This window comes from Octodon degus, unplaced genomic scaffold, assembly GCF_000260255.1.
Source record: "Octodon degus isolate 3935 unplaced genomic scaffold, OctDeg1.0 scaffold00200, whole genome shotgun sequence".
NCBI classification, from domain to species: domain Eukaryota; kingdom Metazoa; phylum Chordata; class Mammalia; order Rodentia; family Octodontidae; genus Octodon; species Octodon degus.
Window position 1 is genome coordinate 3,903,347 of NW_004524776.1, and position 19,834 is coordinate 3,923,180.

The 19,834-nt window shown below is 42.2% G+C and overlaps 1 protein-coding gene and 1 pseudogene across 1 annotated transcript in view; both read right to left on the reverse strand.

Annotated features, from left to right (window-relative positions):
* The window catches only part of CUNH16orf45 (chromosome unknown C16orf45 homolog), a 157,456-nt gene that overhangs the window by 72,016 nt on the left and 65,606 nt on the right, over window positions 1–19,834 (reverse strand). The window lies entirely within an intron of this gene.
* LOC105743982 lies at window positions 22–16,648 on the reverse strand (annotated as a pseudogene).

Genomic DNA, 19,834 nt, shown 5'->3' on the forward strand with positions numbered 1-19,834 from the left:
ATACAGAAAGTGTCCTGATTTTTACTTGGAGAAACAAGAGAAATTGGTGATATCCTTCAGACTACAATTCTGTGATGAAAGTGATGGGTGAGTCTTAGGTATTGTACTAGTAGGAGTTTTTGTCGGTGCTGGCTCCTCTGTCTCCCTTTCATCTGTGCCTTTCTGCGCTCTTTTAGAGCATGGCCTGGTGATGGGCCTGTTCGATGTGCTCGTGGGATCCAGACTGTATTTGCACCTGGGCATGTAGACATCATCAGAATCGTCTCCAGAACTGCTGGATTCACAGGTGCTCACTTCAGACTTACTGTTGTTTTCTTCTCTATTAGAATCAGTGTTTGTTTTTTGTCAGAAAGGAGTGAGATGAATGCCCTCTTCCAAATTAAAGTTATAAGCATCGGTAGAACTGCCAGTTTCACCCAAGTTTTGAGATCAAACAGTTGTTTGATTTTCACTTTTGTTCCCTTTATACTTTGATGTATACTTAGATCTTTTTCTCCTAGCTTTTTTTTTCTCCTTTTTTCTTAGTTGTACATCTTTATGCTTGCTTTTTTTTTTTTTCTAAGATTTAGATTCTAAAATGATCTCTTTCATTTTGGTAAATTTTCCTGGTTGAATCAGCCTTGGTGATAAATTAATTTTGTCTTTGTTTCACTAACAGACATTTTCTTCTTCATGTTTCTTCTTATGTGCATCTTTATCTTTACCACTAGATCTACATATCTGATTCTTTCCAATTCAAAAGGCTGCCCTTCCAAATGACTGGTCTCAGAATCATCCAAGGTATCAGACTGCCTCAGAGTATTAAACTGCTCCTTTATGTGTTGACAGAGTGATACAGTTCTTGGTAGGACATCAGCAGCAGGCTTAGCGTCACCTGAATCAAATTCAGATCCTACTGTGTCTTGAGGAGTAGGAAGCATTTGCTCTTCTATTTGGAATGATCCTCCATGTCTGGGAAGGTCATTTTCTTGAAAAGGATCTTGCTGTAAATCCTTTGCAAGTAAGTCTTTGGGATTGTTGCCATTCCTGAAAGACATACTTCCTGGTTCTGAGCAGTATTTTCCGTTTGTTGTGAAGTAAGTCTTTCTTTCAGTGCATAGAGCTGACATATAAGGTAGTAACATTGTTTTCTTAGCTGTAGGATGAGATCTTGGGCTTCTCTTACTTTGGAATTTTAAGTTTCCAAGCTAAACTAACATTCTGTTGTTATCCTGGTATTTTTTCAGCAGTGTACCAGTGTTGGTGATGACTTGGCATGGTGCAGGGACAAAGGACCTGCACTTGCCAGCTTCTGTCAAATTTTTATTCCTTTTCTCTTTCATTAACTTTTTTAAGTCTTCAAGACTATCTTGAAAGGACTTTTTCTGGCATCTTTCCTTGGCCCTCTTCTGCCTTGGGCCAGGACTTCTGCAGCTGTAGCCTTCTTCTTCGCATCCCAAGGCCAAGTGCAGCCGTCTGCCAGGTGCAAGCCCAGCATTCCAGTGCTGCAGGCCTGTGTCACCCACTAATGCCACCACCACATTTGAAATTCTTTATCTTGGTCTTAACCATCCAGCAGAAAAGTATGAAAATGAAGTATAACAAGTAAAGCCACATTAATATGCTAAGTGTTAAAAGCTCAAGTCAACAACTTTGGACATTGCCAGTCTTATGGAAAACCCACTACTATTATGGACTACTGAACTCTATTGGTAGATTCTGCTGAAGTCAAGCACCTAAAATATTCAAATGGCAATGGAATGCCCTTCTCTGACAAAACTAACCAAAAAAGTGGGATAGAAATGAACAGCCCTTTTGTATCTGTATACTCAAAATAATTAGGATAGAGATACAGCTCCACTCTCTTAAGTCAATGAAGAGAGAAGTTTGTTATAATAGTGTTTGAGACAGGATATCATGTCTGCATTTTGTACAATGAATAACCACTAAGACAATAATATGCAATGTATTAATTACTGAAAATGTTCCAGTAATCAGTTGTGAAACTGTCATTGATATTTGTTTCTCAATAAAGTTATTTTTAAAATACCATTAACATACCTCACAGAATTAGAGAAAACATTCCTAAAATTTAATTGGAAACAGAAGAAACCTAAAATGGTAAAAAAGAAAAAAAAAGCAACCCTAACTAAAATACTTGAAGATTTATTAACTGAATTCAGTACCATAACTGGATACAAAGTCACACTACTAAAGGCAGGAGGCATTAAAATCTCTCATTTGACATTATATTACAAGGCTACTATTATAAAAACAGTATGATATTAGAAAAATAGACATTAGGATCAAAGGAACAGATTAGGAGCTGCAGAAACAACTCCAAATCTCATTCCTGGAGGCAAGTATTACTCTGATACCAAAATCAGAGAAAGACCCAACCAAAAAAAGAGAACTCCAGGCCTATATCCCTAATGAACATAATTGCAAATATTCTCAACAAAATACTGTCAAACAGAATGCAGGAAATCATCAAGAAATCTGTACATCACAACCAATTAAGAGACAACCTACAGAATGGGATTTTTTTTTTCAGATATTCTTCAGGCAGAGGATTAATATTGAGAATACTTAAATAATTCAAAAAAACTAGCTCTCCTCCCAAGACCCAATCAAACAATGGGCAACTGAATTGAATAGACATTGTATTTTCTTTTTCTTTTTCTTTTTTTTCAGAAAAGAAATACAATTGGCCAACACATCAAGTGATGGAGTGAGAATAAAAGGAGGGGAGGGAAGGGGGAATAAAAAGAATGACGATGTGTTGTGCACATGGACCAATGCCACACAAGGGATGCAACCATTTTGCAATGCAAATATGTACTAATAAAAAATAAAAACCAGAGCTCTTTTCTGGCTGAAACTATGGAGGGTTTGGAAGAGAAGAAAAAGGTTCCTGCTGTGCCAGAAACGCTTAAGAAAAAGTGAAGACATTTCGCAGAGTTGAAGATAAAGCACCCGAGAAAGAAATTTGCCTAGAGGATAATTCACAAGGTGAGGAGGAAGCTCATCTATGAAAAAGCCAGGCACTATCAGGGAGTACAATGGGCTGGGAAGATAGCTCAGTGGCATAAGTGCCTGATAGGCAAGCACAAGGTCCTGAGTTCAATCTCTGGTACCAGAAAAAAAAAAAAAAAAGATACCATTCCATAAGGAGTACAGACAGATGTACAGAACTGAGATCCAAATGGCTAGGATGGTGAGAAAAGCTGGTAACTCCTACGTCCCTGCAGAGCCCAAACTGGCATTTGTCATCCGGATCAGGGTTATCACTGGTGTGAGCCCAAAGGTCTGCAAGGTGTTGCAGCTTCTTTGCTTTCACCAAATCTTCAATGGTACCTTCATTATGCTCAACAAGGCTTCAATTAATATGCTGAGAATTGTGGAGCCATAAATTGCATGGCAGCACCCAAACTTGAAGTCAGTAAATGAACTAATATACAAATGTGGCTATGGCAAAAATCAATAAGAAGTGAATTGCCTTGACAGATAATTCATTGATTGCTCAGTCTCTTGATAAATATGGCATCATCTGCATGGAGGATCTGATTCATGAGATCTATACTGTTGGAAAACACTTCGAAGAGGCGAATAACTTATTGTGGCTGTTCAAGTTATCATCTACACAAGGTGGAATGAAGAAAAAGACCACCCATTTTGCCAAAGGTGGAGATAATGGAAATAGGGAAGACCAGATCAACAGGCTTATTAGAAGGGTGAACTAAGGTATCTACCATGGTGTTTTTATGATTTTGTCAGTTAATAAAGTATCTGCTTCCAAATTAACCAAAAAATAAAAAAATAAAAAAAACTGGAATAAATCCCAGTCCTTAGTAACCCAACAAACAAACAAAAGAGATAATTAGGTCTTTGCCAGCTGGGGGTTAATGCTCTGAGTTCTCAGTATGGACCTGGATTAGTTAGCTAGGTAGCAGCTTGTTAGAAAGCCACTTTCATTTCCTTGACTCCCTCTGCCTCCAGTGCGCAGCTGCTTGCCCTCCTGCTTCTTCCACATAGTTAGGACCACATAAAGCATTCGTCATGCTTCTCCGATTGGGGACTTTCTAGTCATTAACAGTCATGAGCCTAAATATGCCTCCTTTCTTTATAAACTGCCCACTGCTAGGCATTCTGTACAGAAAAAAGGGGAGGTCCTAAAATATATGGGAAACATGTCCTGACAGCAGGAGGCTCACCAAAGTTCCAACAACAACCTGCTTAGGACATGGCCAATCCCCACCTCTGGGCTGTGCCCCTTTTGATCATGGCCACTTTGTCTCACCCTGCCTTGGAGACCAAAGAGGACTGTAGTCAGAAGAAAGTTCTAGACTAATATCTTCTGGCACAGCTTAGTCATATAAATAACAGTAATACAAACTGTGTTAGTAACATACCTGTAGTAGTAATGCAAGATTGTTGTATAAACTATAGGTAATATATGCAAAATGTGTATACACATTAAAAACTCACCTATAACCCCAATATCCAGAAAGAAACAACACTAACATTTTGATGGGTATTCTTCCAGTCCTATGCAGATTATTATATGTATTATCAACAAATGGGATTACATCAAATTTTAAAGTTTTTGTGCAGCTTTCATACACATACATATGCATGAGAGTATATACATTACCATATATATATGGCCATAAGCCTTACCAAGACATTGTATACTGCCATAAGGAAGTACTACCAGCTGGGTGACTGTAACAACAGCAATACGCTTTGTTGCAGTCCTAGATACTGGGAGTCTTAGATGAAGGGTCCAGTAGGGTTTGCATCTGGCTAGGGTGTCTCCCTGGCTTATAGAAGTCACCTGTCTCACAGAGTGGCCCCATGGCCTTTTCCTCGTATGTGCACAAGTGAAGGAGGTTATGGAAGGACCCTAAGTGTATGTGTGTATTTCCAAGCTTCTAGACTAAACAATACTCAACCCATATATATGGTTTTACATGTGCAATATATACTATAGGCTGAAAAATGTATACCAAATTGTTAATAATTAAAAATGCTAATATGCATATCTATACACACATCTACATACCATTGTATTCATATCCCAGCATGTGTAGGCTTTCTTTTATATATATATATATATATATATATATATATATATATAATTTTCTTTATTTCCTTCAGGATTTTTTTTTTTTTTGCAGAACCAGGGATTGAACTCAGGCCCTTGCACTTGCCAGGCAAGCGCTTATTCTACTGAGCTATCTCCCTGGCCCCTAGGCCTTCTTTTGATAGCATAGTTTCATGACCTTATTACCTGCTTGACTCCCTTAGCACTCCACACAAGCACTGTCCCTGGGTGCTCTTCCTGAGTGGCTAGGTGAAAAGCAGCCACTTTTTCTATATGAGGCTACATTTTATGTATGAGGCTACATCATGAATCTGGTGCACTTTTAGGTGGTTTCCCACTTTCCCCCACTGTGAACTGGCCCTGTGCTGCCTGGTTCTGAAGCTAGGTCTTTGCATACATGAGTGGATTCCTTGCGGCTGTATTTGCAGACTGAATGGCTGAATTTTAAAGGATGCAACATTCTAGGCATTTACCAGGTAGAGCGTATAGCTTTGGGGAGATGTTCTTGCTTTAGTCTGAGGGCCACATTACATCACCTACATTGGCTGGCTCCTTGTACACCTAAGACTGGGTCCTACAGTTCTGAGGCTCTGCATTTGTTTTTCTTTCTTTCTTATTTTTTTTTCAAGACAGGATCTTGCTATGCAGTTTGAGATGGCCTTGTGCCCACTTTTGTAACCCCAGTCACATCTCAAACTTGCAGTGATCCTCCAGTCTCAACCTCCCAAGTGCTCGGATTATAGTTGTGCTCTATCATGACTGCTGCTGGGGCCGAATTGGTGTGCCCAGTGTTCCCAGGCCAGAACTACATAGGGGACCTTGTGCTTGCCAGGTAGGTGTTTATGCCTCTGAGCTATCTCCCTACCCCTGCATCTGTCCTCTTACTCAGACAGAGGTCCATGATCTGGGCAGCTGCCCTTAGTCTGCCTGTCTGTTTCCCTCCTGCACCCTGGGCCCTGGCCCTAACTTCTGTACAGTGGGCTCTTCCCCGAAATCAGCTCCTCTCTGCTTGGATTCCAGAACAGTACCTCCTCCCATGAGCCTTAGGACATGCTTTGCCCCCCTGTGGTAGTCTCCTGGCCCTGAGTTGTTTAACAGACATCAGATTATTAGGAAGTTGCATACAGTCTGATGATGGGCTTTAATCTTATTAGTCTGTGTACCAAAATTACTTGTTTGCCCTCTACCAATCAAAACCTTAAAGGAGGAAAACTATTCCCAGTACTGAGTTGATGCTCATATTGAAACATGAGATAATTCATGTCCCTTGAGGCAACTCCCAGTTTATAAGAGAAGCAATTAAAAGGCAACAGAAAAGCCAAACAATTTAGGATGACAGAGATTTTGTCATAATAGTCATGGGCCTACTGGAGATTTCCTTCTCTGGGTTCAGTGTCTCAAAGCAATTGGTTTCTCTTTGTATTTCCAAAGAGCTCCAAGATTTCACAACTTAGGCAGCATAAGATCTGAATTGAGTTGGGCAGATGGATACTGGCCAGTTTTCTAAATGGGGGGAACTGAAGGAGGAGGCAAGTAGAAAGGGAAATCATGAAATTGGAAAGGATCGTATGTTAAGGGCTGAGGAAAGATAGCTGAACTGATGCTCACATGTGGTTTGAAATCCACACTCTAGCCCATCAAGATCAGCTCTTGTCCACAGAGGATTCAGAGTTGACACCCTTGCTATTCACATCTCAGAAGTCAGGCCTTCACAAATCACCTCAAACAACAACAGGTATTTAGTCTCTCAGTTCTAGAGACTAGAAGTCCAAGATCAAGGTGTTGGCAGGAACTTGCTTCCTCTGAAGGCTTTCTGGGAGGACCTTTCCTGCCTCTTCCAGCTCCTGGCAGCTCCAGGTAACAGCTGACTTGTGGCTGCATCATTCCAACCCCTGCCTATTTTCATGTGGCCCTCTTCCTTGTGAGTCTGTCCCTTTCTGTCATTAGATTCAGGGCCAGCCCTAATCAACTGTGATCTCATTTTGATCTTTATCTTAATTACTTCAACAAAGACTATGTTTGCAAATAAAGTCATACCTTGAGGTTTTGAGGGGTGTAATATTTAGGAGGCCACAAACCACTACTGATGTTTCCCACTTGCAGAAAGTCCTATGCATTCACTAGAAATCCTAGTTTGAATTTTGAATTTGGATCTTGACCTGACCTAGTGATACACAATCCTCTCCTTTTTGTATCATAGTGAGCCACAGCTCCCACAATTGTGAGGCGACCAACTGCAGCATGCTGGGTTGCTAAACCAGGATGTTCAGCAGGCTGGGCATGTTGTGTATTTTTACTCACAATGAATTTATCTGGGTGTGACTCCATTAAAATGGAGAAACAACTTACAAGGGGTGATGAAAATATGTAGTGAACATTTAAATTTTAAAAATTGATTATGGTAAAAGATATACTGCCATTGGTCTCATTTAAAATACTTCCTCTTACTACCCACACACTTAGCCCATTGCTACTTTTGAAAGCAGTTCTGGAAGTCTTCTTTCATGAGTGTCTTTATAAGGTGTGATCACAGCTATACAGTGAACACTGCTGCCAAGAGCCATCCAGCAAAAGGCAGGCTTACAGAAACATTACAGTGTGTCTTTGTCCACCTTATTCACTGGAGTTTGCATTATGCAACATCTGGCTCTTTCTCAAAGCCCAAATGATCATGAAACTTAAATATTTTCAATCAGTACATAGCATAGAGGCAGCTATATCAATACAACTAAAGAAACTTACAAAGGAGGACTTCCAGAACTGCTTCAGACAGTGGTAAGAATGAAGGAATGAGTGTGTTGGAAGTAAGGGAAATTATGTGGAAGGGGAGTATTTTGGGTTCTTTTACTATAATAAATTTTAAACATTTGAATGTTCACTATAGTTTTTTATCATACCTCATACATGGATTAATGGCCGTAGGGTTGCAAGCTCACAGACAGCAATGTCACTTTCTCCACACATATCAGACATTCCAACTAGAAGCTCTCTGGAAGCAGCAATGTCCCAGGAAGTAGTCAGGGTGCAAAGAGTGGATGAAGAGAAACTAGAGTCTGACAAAGCCAGGGTAAGCGATCCTGGTATGAGCCAGTCAGCAGCTGCTTGATGTGACCTTGATAGAGCCCTTTCTCTTTCACAAAGTACAGTTCCATACTTGCCATGGACTGGAGGCTTTACATATCTTATTTCATTTAATCCCTATTTAACAGGCAATGACTTTGAAGCTTAGTGAAGGAAAGAGATTTGCCCAACATCAAAGGATCACGATCTTTTTCTTTTTGGTGCTCCGGTGGGATCCATCCCAGGGCCTTCTGTGTATTACACCCCACAAAACATTGTAGGGACAGATTTCACACCCAGCTCACCAATGTTCTCCTCTCTCTCTCTCTCTCTCTCTCTCTCTCTCTCTCTCTCTCTCTCTCTGCCCTCTCCTAGTCACATGCCATAACCACATCCTGAGGTGGGTTAAATACATATGCATGTGAACATGCTTCATTAACCATACCACAGCATAACATTCCTCATTTTTCATGTCTCGGTTCAGACGGGCAATGAGCCTTCCAGGGGACAGATGCTGAAAATGGCAACACATCCTGGGGTGAGGCGTGGGACAGAGAGAATTCATCACACCCCACGAATTGGCATTTTACCTCCATCCTTCAGGCAGGGCGGAGGCGGCGACTGCCAGGCTCCAGGTGTTGCAGGGAACATTTAGCTTTGATTTGGGGGGAATAAGTAAAGCTGAGACCAGTGTTGAAAAGTCTTGCTTAGAGATGTTTTCCTTCCCCTTACAAAAGAAATGAAATCTAAACTTCAAGTCCAATACAGGACCAGAGTTAGGCCTGGTGGTCCAGGACTGTAACTCCAGGATTTTGGGAGGGTGAGGTATGAGGGTTGCCAGTTCAGGCCCAGCCAAGGCAATTAAGTGACTTCATGAGACCTTGTCTCAAAAAAAAAAAAAGGGGGGGGTGGGAGTGGGAGTGGAGGCTGGGAGCTGAGGATGTTCAGTGTGAAGGCCCTGGGTTCAATCCCAAGTACTGACAGAAAAAAAAAAGAACCATTTCTCATCATGCATACTGCATTCCAGGTGTGGATCTAAGCTCCTTATAAGGTTTATTTCTAATCTGCATAGCAGTGAGGCCAGGGGTTGATAAAGCACACCAGCCTTGTGCCTGGTGGCATAAGTAAAGCTGTATTGGAAAACACATCCTACTCACTCATATATTTGCTATTTATAGTTGCTTTTGAGCACAACTTAGTAGTTGAACAGAGATTGTTTGGCCAACAAAACCTCAAATATTTACTTCCTTGCCCCTTATGAAAATCTCTGCCAACCCCTGCCCAGGTGGTAGATAGAACGATCTCCCCAGTTTAAAGGTTAAGAAACCCAAGTTTGCTTGACAACAATAACAAACAGCTAACAGACATCGCTGGAGCATTTGGATCTCTCAGAATGTATGCATTGCCTTATTTGATTCTTAATGCAGCCTCAGAACTAGCACCTGATTTTACAAATGAGGAAGCTGAGGCACAGGAAAAGAAGTGATGGGATCCACTCTACTTACAACACTTCCTGATCAATTGTATTCATGAAAAACCATCTTCTGAGTTGAAAAGTACTGCCATCATAATAACAGGGAGAACATCAGAGGCTGGGCATTTGTAATTTGAAATATCCTGTAAAGTTCAGAAAATTTGAGGCACTACAGATTTGGGATTTTCAAATTAGGAATGCTCTATTGGTAATGTCTCCGCAAATATTCCAAACTAAAAAAATCCTAAAATCTGAATACTGCTGGACCTGAGCATTTCACATATGGAACAACCCATTGTTTTAGGTACATAAAAAGTAGCTGCTGTCGAACATTTGTGGGCATGATGCTTACATGGAAGGGCTGTTAAATGGACTTTCTCAGCCCCTACCTCTAGAGATTTGGGTTAGGTTTGGGTCTGATATCTCCTGGTCTTCAGACCAGACAGAACATGAATCAGTGTACATCCTGCCTCCTTTGTTTCCGTTCAGTCTGAACTTGTGTGACAGACCTGGCTCAATAGGATGTTTAATCCTGACATTTTCCACCTGGAAGATGCATCCAGCAGCTGCCAAAAAAGGTTTCCTTGAAGAATGTGAGCAACGCAGGAGACAGGAGGGATGTGCCTGGAGAGCCTGGTCCTGGCCGGGCCCTGCTGCTCATTTCCAAGCAAAGCCTGCTTGCTATGTTGTAAGAGGAAGTCACTGAGGCACACAAGTCCCCAGGGCTGCCACTGCCATTGCTGCCTCTAAGCTTCCAGGAGCTGAGTCACTTCTCAGGAGAGAATCCATCCTTCTGTCCCCAAATGCCACTCCAGGGAGTTGTGTGCCATAGAGCAGTAGCAATGGCAAGCAAGAGCTGAGCACTTGGCATAGCTGGGAGGCACTGGTGCATGAGGCTGTTCTTCCTGAAATGCAAAGCCACTCCGGGACAGGAGTGGTGGAGGTGGTGGTGAATGAGAGCTAAACATAAACCAGGAGCCATAACCATTAACCATTCCTCGGCAGAGGCTCCTCACTTTTGTTTGCTTCACAATTTTACATCCAGTGCTCATTCCTGTGAAGCACTTACTATGAGCAATTTCTGGCTCAAACATGTGGCAGAGCTAGGACTCCAACCCAGATGTATCTTACTCGAAAGCCCATGCTCTGGGTCAAAGGGCTACCAAGTAGAGTATCCAGAACTCCAGACAGTTCACAGAATTCACCATGGCCACGCCCTGTCTACATAAGTGTCTTGGTATCTCATACTCTCCTTTCCAATGCTGGGAAGGGAACCCAGAGCCTGGTACATGCTGGGCAAGCCCTCTGCACTGAGCTACAACCCCAGCCCTGTCATTTTCTTTAAAGAAAAACACTGGAGCGCAATAAAGCACCAGTCCCTGAACTGCTTATCACCCCAAGTATCCTCAAGAACTTCTCTCTGCTACTGGCCCAAGAGAGAGCCTTAAGTACCAGGAAAATACATCGGAGCCTCGTTACAGGGAACCAGTCTCTTGCTGCATTTCAGAAGCTCTTTGTGGCATCCCAGCTTTTACTGGCAACATTCAACTGTGCAGGAAAGAAGTTCATTTCATCCCGAACACTCTGTCATGGGATGTGCTGTACATCTCTCCTTCTCATTAGAGTGTGAATGTAATGAGAAGGAGCCAGTTGCTGTTAATGAGTCACCATTTCCCAAGGAGATGAAGTAATTGCTTTTAATTCAGGAGTTCCTGGCTGCACTATCCCTCCAGCCATCCTTGTGACAGAGATGCCACCAGCCAAGAGGAGTTATACCTTCTGCTGCACAGTGCTGTTCCATACATAATACTTTTACACATGCCATCACCCTGCCAGGAAGATTTTGCAGTTGAGGAAGCTGGCCTACCTCCAGATCTGGCAGGGTATTCTCCATTAGAGAAGATTATTCGCTGATACAACCTTATGTGCAGTGTTTAGCTTTCCTCAATTCTTGTTTCTCAGCCTCATCTGAGTTGTCTAGGAAATAAAAGTAATGAAGGGGCTCTGGGATGATTAAGTGTCCCTTAATGACACATGTTAAAGGTTTAGTCCCCAGTTTGAAGCTGTTGGGAAGTGATGGAAACTTTAAAGGGTGTGGTGAGAGGTCTTTGGTCAGTGGGGTGTGCCCTAGAAAGGCAGTGGGGAGCCCTAGACCCTTCTAAAACTCTTCACCCTACCCCCATTTTGCAGCACTGGTAATTGAGCCCAGGGCTTTCATGCTGAGCTACATCCCCAGTCCTTTTAATTTTCTCTCTTCTCTTCCCTTCTCCCCATTCCCTTTCCTTCTTCCACCTTCCCTGCCTTCCCTTTCCCTCCCTTCTCCTTTCCTCTTCTCTTCTTTCTTTCATTTCAACTTCGTGGTGTAGTGCTGCATCTCTCTTGCCTCTTTTTTCAGTCTCATGGCACCTTGGGACTGGTTCTTACACCAGACACTTGGTTGTTTCCAAACACTCTCTCCAAGGAAAAGATTTATCACCATTCAGGATGTTATGAAGACTTTACTGCAGGCTGAGGCTGCAGTTCCCAGGTGGGATTTCCAGACAGGCTTTCTTTGAATAATGCATGTGTTCCCTCCAGGTAGGGCTTTAAAAAGGAGATGACACATGAGTTCCGGCAGATTATTCAACAACTGTAATATCATTTTGCATTACTCAGTGTCCTGTCTCCAACACTTCTAAGTGACCTCCAATGAGTCACCAGGCCACCCTGACATATTTCTCTGAACCCCAAGCTGAAAGGGCCCAAGCTGGTTTCTGGAGCCCTTGGGGATTATACAAGTGAATAAAATAGTCCTCTTGCTTCAAAAGGAATAGTTAGGGCTAATGCATTAAAACTGGAAATGGTTAATAACAATAACAGTTGAGCAATTCAAATCACATAAACAGCTAGGATTTCTCAGTACTTCGACTGGTTCATCCTAGCAGTAAAGGTTTATTTTTTTTTTTTGAAATGTCCTCCAGTCTTGCAATTTCAGAATGACTTCATGAATACAGACAATTATAAATCTATTTTGAGCTGTGATTCATGCATTTTTAACCAAACTCCCTAACACTTCCAATTTACTAACCAATTCAGAAGTAAGTGAAGAGCTCCAGTCACACAAGGATGGTTAGAGAACCAGATGGTATGACTTAAAACCATGCTTGGTGGGGTTAAAATGATGGGAATCTGGAGGAAAATAAATTGAGACTGTCTAAAGTAATATTTCAGTTTTTAAAAATTGCCTAGGCTGGAAATTATGTGGCTCATTTAGTTCCTCATTATTTGTATTTGGAAGTGGAAGACCAGAGAATAGTGTGGGACATAACCTTTTGGGAAAAGAGGGTGGTCTGCCATGACTCAGGCTTTTGGAAGATCAGGGACACAATGCAGGGCAGCCATGGAGCTAGGTCAGCTGCATGCTTGGATGGGCCGAGCTCAAGGTTTATCTGCAGCTCAGCAAGCCAGAGGGAAAGCCAAGTGGGGTAGAAGAAGAAAGTAAACCTAGAAACAGAGAGGCTAGACTGAAAGTCTCCATGGGCAGAGTGAGATGAGGCTCTACACAGAGAGATTAAGCACAAAGGCAGGGGCATCAGGGATAGAAGTCCTTAGGGATTTTTCAGAAAACTAACTAAAATCCATACCTTTTCCAGATTATCTTGGCTTTCACCTAATGCCCTTTTTTCAGAAGAGACATGCCATTTATTTAGTGTGCCTATTTGTGTCCTCTTGCTATGATGATTTCTCAAATGTTCCTCATTTTTGATGATAATCTTGACAGTTTTAAAGGGTACTAGTCAGATACTTAAGGGTTTCTTAATTGGGATTCTTCTAATTTCTTTATGATTAAGACTACAGTTGGGATGTTTGTGTCTCCTCAAAATTCATGATGAAACTTAATACCAAATGTGATGGTACAACATTAAGAGGTAGACCCTTGAGGGACATTAGGTCATAATAACACCACCTCTATGCATGGGATAAAATAGATGAAAGGAGTGTATTCATGCCTCTGTTGTGCAGAGACACACAAAGGCACCATCTCTGAGCCTGGTGAGGTGGTAGCTTCTGGTCTCTCCATGGTAGAATCACAAACTTCCTCTCCTCTTTCCAATTCCTTGAGGACAGGGCATGGCATGATTGTTATGATTAGCAAAATGTATTTCCACAGTGATAGAGAAAGAGGATCACATTCCAATGGGGCAAAAAATCTAGGACTTTCTTGTATGATCCAGTTAGAACAGGGCAAGCATCCTCTGCCCAGAAATGCCATGGTCGATGCAAAATCCAAGTGTTCAAGTCAAAAGGATCATCTTAGCTTCAAAAGCCAAAGATAACAAGACCAAATAATAGCACAAAGACCAAGCAAAATTGGGCCACTTGGCACTTTTCACAGGCACTACATTTGATTTTTCCTCACATCCTTTTGGAAACTCAGGGTCTGGCCTAAAGGGTAGTGCTTGCCCTGTGGGGCCTCTAGTAGTGGCACAGCTCCCTCTTCATTCATTCTGTATATCCACCCCACAGCAGATGATGGTCTAGGAGCAGAAATGGAGCAGCCCTTTTGGCAGGGAAGAAGACAGCAGGCAGAAGCTAAGGATCACCATGTGAGTTGGCAGAAGTACTGAGAGTAATGTGAAGTAATAGCAGTGACAGGTGAGGGGCTTTTTCGGATAGCAGTGTCCACAAGGTCTCCCTGAGATGATGACATTTTTGAGTTGACACTGAGTGGCAAACAGGCTCTGCTCAGGAAGATAAAAAGAAAGAATATGACAGGCAGGTAGAACAGCAAGTATACAAGCCCTGAGGTGGAAATAAACTTGGGTGCAAGAAGACAGAAGAAGGGCCAGCCAAATAGCTCAATGCCCCCCTGGGGTGTGCTGAGATGGCAATTGAGACTGGGCGTGGTGGTGTGTGCCTGTGATCCCAGCATTTGGGAAGTTGTAAACAGGTGGATCAATACAAGTCTGATTTAGTAGTGAGACCATTAACACCCTGTAGACCCTTCCCTAAAATACAAAAAAAAAAAAAAAGACAAGAACTGGGCATGATACCACATACAGTAATTCTAACACTTGAAAACTGAGGGAGGAGGATCACAAGTTCAAAGCCAGCTGGACTACATAGCAAGACCCTGTCTCAGCAAAGACCAAAACAAAACAAAACCAAGCAAAACAAAGAGAGAAGGTCTGTGTGGGTGGAGTAAAATGAGAAAGGGGAAGAGTATCACCAGATGGAGAGACAGAAAGGGACCAGATGATGCAATATCTGTGGGCCAGCGTGGAAAGTTTGTATTTTAGCCCCAGTAGTCAACCTACGGATTTTGACCTGGTTCTATTTTTTTAAGTGGTTGCATCTTCTATTAGGGATGAACTGTTAAAGGGATTGAGTGTATAACTAGGAAGACCAGCTGCCTATGATTACCACAGAGAGTCGCCCAAGGACTGAATGAACAATAATGTGTGCAAAGAGCTTAGTCCAGGACTTGGGACCCAGCAAGGACACAAAACAGGCAATGAAATAAAAGTAATAAATGAATGCCCTCTTGCAATTACACAGACTTCCTTCTCTTCTTCTGGCTTAGCCACAGACTACTGTACTTGCAGCTCCCACTCTTTGCTTTGCAGAGGGTATGTGGCCCCAAGGGCATGGTCCCTGCACAAAGGCCAACTGACTGGGCATCAGGGATGCAGCCCAGGGATTCATGGCTTCTCCAGGCACTTGTGCCCAGGACTGCACTGAGCTTAGACGGTAGAATCTGAAACATCAGGCTAGGCCTAAGTGAGGCCTGGTGCATGTGGAGAGTTTCTTCTTGGTAGATCTTAAAATGGGCACCAGTAATAGAAAGTTGAAATTTTGGGTTGGTAGAGGATGTAAGGAAAAGATACTGGATCTAATTGAGGATCACCAAGAGTAAAAGAAAAACAGGTTGGAATGATGCATCCCATGGGATAAGCTGGAGGCAAACTTCTGCTATGGTGAGGAGCAGAAAAACTGGCCACAGTACTCCAAGTGTGGAAAACTCCAGTATGAATCATGGAAAGCCCACATCAGAAACAGCTATTTTGAGCCCAGCTCAAAAATTCAGCTGTGTCTGCCTTTACAAAAAGCAGTGAGTGGCTGACCCAGGCTGTCAGCTATTCAAGTCACTGCTTCCCCTAAATGAAATTTCAATCAACAGGATACTGTAATACTAGCCCATCTGACTAGAAAACGAAAAATAAACCTTTATAGAGTTCTGGGCTTGTCAAGATCTGAAGGCCTGTTCTAAGAGAAGCAGAAACCTGCAAAGGACTTGTCAAAGGAAAGTCAAGCAATTCTTGAAAAACAGAGGGTATAAACAATTTTCTCTTCCTAACAGCTCCCATATATACTTTGTTTAAAGCAGTTAGATTCTGAGTATCACTATTCTGAATGTTCCCTTGTGGAGTGGAGATTTGTTGATTTTTGCCTTGTCTAGTATCTTTTCTACTGATGTCACAGAAGACTTGAAGCTGGGTAATTTGTTAAAAAAAAAAAAAATAAAGGTTTACATAGCTTGTGGCTCTGGAGACTGAGACCAGTTCATGACACCAGCATGGTTTCCCTGCAACATAGCATGGTAAACAGAACGAGAACGACAGCTTGGGTCTTTCTTCTTACAAAACCACTATAACTGGGCCCAGGAGATGGCTCAGTGGAATAAGCACTTCCCTGGCAAGTGCAAGGGCCTGAGTTCAATCCTCAGTTCTGCCAAACAAAACAAAACAAAACAAAACAAAAAACTGCAACAACAAAACCACTATAACTAATGCCATTGTGGGGGCTTACCCACCCTCCTCACATCATCTAGTTCTAATTACTTCCCTATTATAGTTTGTGTCTAGTTTCTCCCTAAAGCCTCATGCAGTTATGGGGTGGACTTCTAGAGTTTGTGATTAACTCATGATCCAGTGCCAGGATTATGGATGTGAGTGATGGCTGGGATTATGTGTATGAGTGCTACACCCAGTCTGTGGTGGATAGCCTGAATGCAACATTAGGGACACAGACTTACTCTCTGCTGCCATTGTTGCCGATACTCCTCCCTTTTGCTCTTGCTGTTTTGCTGTTTTCTGCCACCATGAACTGCTGCCCTCTGCCATGTGCCACTGCTTTGGAGCCAGCTGAGTATGAGCTGAAACCTCCACAAACTGTGAGCTAAATAAACCTTTCCTCCCTTCATTTTGGGTGTTAGGTATTATGTTCCAGCAATGAGAGAAAAGTAACTAAGACATTCCCAAATGTCCCACTGCAAATGCTATTAACATAATTTTGAGGAATGTTTCCAACACATAAACTCTGGGGGACACATATTCAAATTATAACAACCTCTCAGCACCCACTCATCTTTCTTTGGTACAAGGACCCCTCTTTCTTTTGAGAGTCCCCCCACATTCCACTTCTAGTTCTTGATGATTAAGTAGTACTAACCCCACCCAGGTATGACCCAGGTATGACTTACACCTCTCACTATGTTGAATTTACCCATGCTGGACCTGATTCCACTGGGTTAGGGTTCAGTAAATACTACACATAGTCAGGTCCAGAACTTCTACAAGAACTCCTGATATTACATTAGCCTTTGGTGCAAACCTTCCACGGTGAGGAGATGAACCAAAACAGAGAGAGATAGGAATTATATTTCAGACTATTGAATAAACTACCCCTCTTGTGGGAGCCACAGAAACTGGAAATAAGGTAAATGTGTGAAAGCAGGACAAGACCTCTGTGTGTAAAACAATTAAGCTACTTCAGTCCTGAGATAAGCATCCTAAGTGGTTAATGTCAGCTATTAGTCATTGGGCAAACTTGTATCATGTGTTACTAACTTTGTAAAGGTATAAATAAATGCCCATACTGTTGTTTGGGGGGGGGGGTCATCTCACTCACTCTTGTTTTCTTGTCTATCTTTTCCTTATTCCTGCTGACATTTCTTCCTGGGTACAACAGATCACATTGACAGACCAGCAGATCCCTACATTTGACAATCAAACAGGGACCAAGTACAAGATAAGTGTGGGCAGCAGGAACACCTCCAAAAAATGTGCATAAGGGAGGGAAGTTAACTGATTAGAGCCAATATTCAGCATAGGTGTGCATTGGTACTGGCATATCAGGTGTTAAACTTGGGGATGAAGGCTTATTAGGGCCACAAACAGGCTCATTAGGGCCAGAGGGATAAATGCTCCTAAAGAGAAAAAAAGATTTTTAGATAAGTCAAAAAGAAGAAAATTAGATTGAGTTAAAAATGGGACAGATGGAGTCTCAAGAACCATAGATGTTTATAGATGTATATAAAAATGTTTGTTGTTTTCTTGGTTTCAGTATTTGTGCTACTTTTTATAAAATGTATTTGATACAGGGTCTCACTATATAACTCAGACTTCTAGTGATCCTCCTGTTTTCAGCCTCCCAGTGCTGGGATTACAGTTGTATGCCACCATGCCTGGTCTCGGTGCCCAGCTTAGTGTACCTGGGGGCAGGGCTGGCACAGTAAGTGGTGCCAGGGATCGAATCCAGGTCCCTGTGCTTGCCTAAGAAGGCACTTAGTCTGCTGAGCTATCTCACTGGCCCTTGTGTTACTTTCTAAGACACAAAGGACTTAGTGTTGAGTACTGTTTGGAAATCAAGTCCCAACAGGACAAGGAGAGTAAAGCAATGATACAACAGATACAGTTTAAACCCTCTAACTTTGCTCAATTAGATAAAAAAAAAAGCAAAAATTTCTTTTAAATTGCAAGCAATTGGTTCCAAGCTGCATGGCACTTCCTGGGGGAGGGGCACAAACTGGGCTCAGGAAGGGCCCTGCCCTACAGTCCTAGGTTGACCCAGCTGGGATTTCCCAGCCACCTGCACATCTGTGTGCTCCATCCAACCATACAGGTTGGCATGTACCACCAATTACAGTTTTGTACACCTGGTGCTGAGTAGGAGGGTCATGACTATGGCTCACCATGACCTTGGTGTTGCCTATGCACATTGCTGGCATTGAAAATTTGTTAGGCTCACGATGGTGCCAGTCTAGGTAAAAACAAAACATCCAGCTGTCAGAGCCAGAGCGACAGCTAGCACACATATTGGCTGCTGTGCCTCTGCTTACAGAGGCCATGGCTATGGAGCCATAGCCCCATTGAAACTTGGGAAGGAGAATGTGGGCCTGAGAAAACCCATTCCTGGCACTAAAACAAGTAAGCTGCTGCTAGCAGCTTGTCCAGCCCTGAGACCATAGAGCAAAAGAAACAACCACAGGCAGAGCCTCTATACCAAGGTCTCCAGGTTTTGTTTAATGTCCTCTGTGCTGATTATACAGGGAAATCAAAGTTATAATTCTATCCACTCAAACATTGTTTAAGCCATGCCAGACTCTTATATGGTTCAATTGGTCATTCTTTTTTTGATAAAAAATTTAAAATTATTTTTAAAAAATTGGGTTAAAAATAAAAATTAATTAATTAAAGTAAAAACTTTAAGAAGCCATGGCCTCTGTAAGCAGAGGCACAGCAGCCAAGGGCTTTTCAAATGCAAGTGCGGATGGCCTACAGGTAAAGCCAGTAGATTGCCCACCTGGAGAGATACAAAGGGCCATTTCCCAAGGAACAGAGTTCATCAGGAAAGCAGGAAATGGAGTGGCTCCCTCTCTCCACTACGATTGACCCTAAAAGAAAAGTTTTTACATTTTCTCCTTTAGGTGATTAAATTAAAAGGCTGTTTCCACCCTAAAGATAAAAAGTTTGCCTTAAAAAAAAATCATATTTCCTAAGATTTACAATAATGGGGATATTTTAAAAGATTACCTAAAATTCTTTTAATTCCTAATAAATTTGACTGCTTGTTTTGCGGCCCTAAATTAAAATTGGTATAAAAAGCTTTGAGAGGCCAGGGCAATAAGCCCTTGCCAGGCAAGCGCAAAGGCCTGAGTTCAATCCCCAGTTCTGCCAAAAAAAAAAAAAAAAGGATAAAAAAGCTTTGATTGGGCCAGCCAGATAGTTCAGCAGATTAAAGTGCTTGCTTAGGCAGACACAGGGAGTGGGGTTTGATCACCTGTGTGCTGTGCTGGCCCTGCACCCTGGGTGTGCTAACACAGAGATTGTGACTGGGAGTAGTGGTATGCACCTGTAATCCCAGCACTTGGGAGGCTTAAAACAGGAGAATTACTAGGAGTCCCATCTGTGTAGTGAGACCCTATAGACCCTGTACTAAATATATATATATAT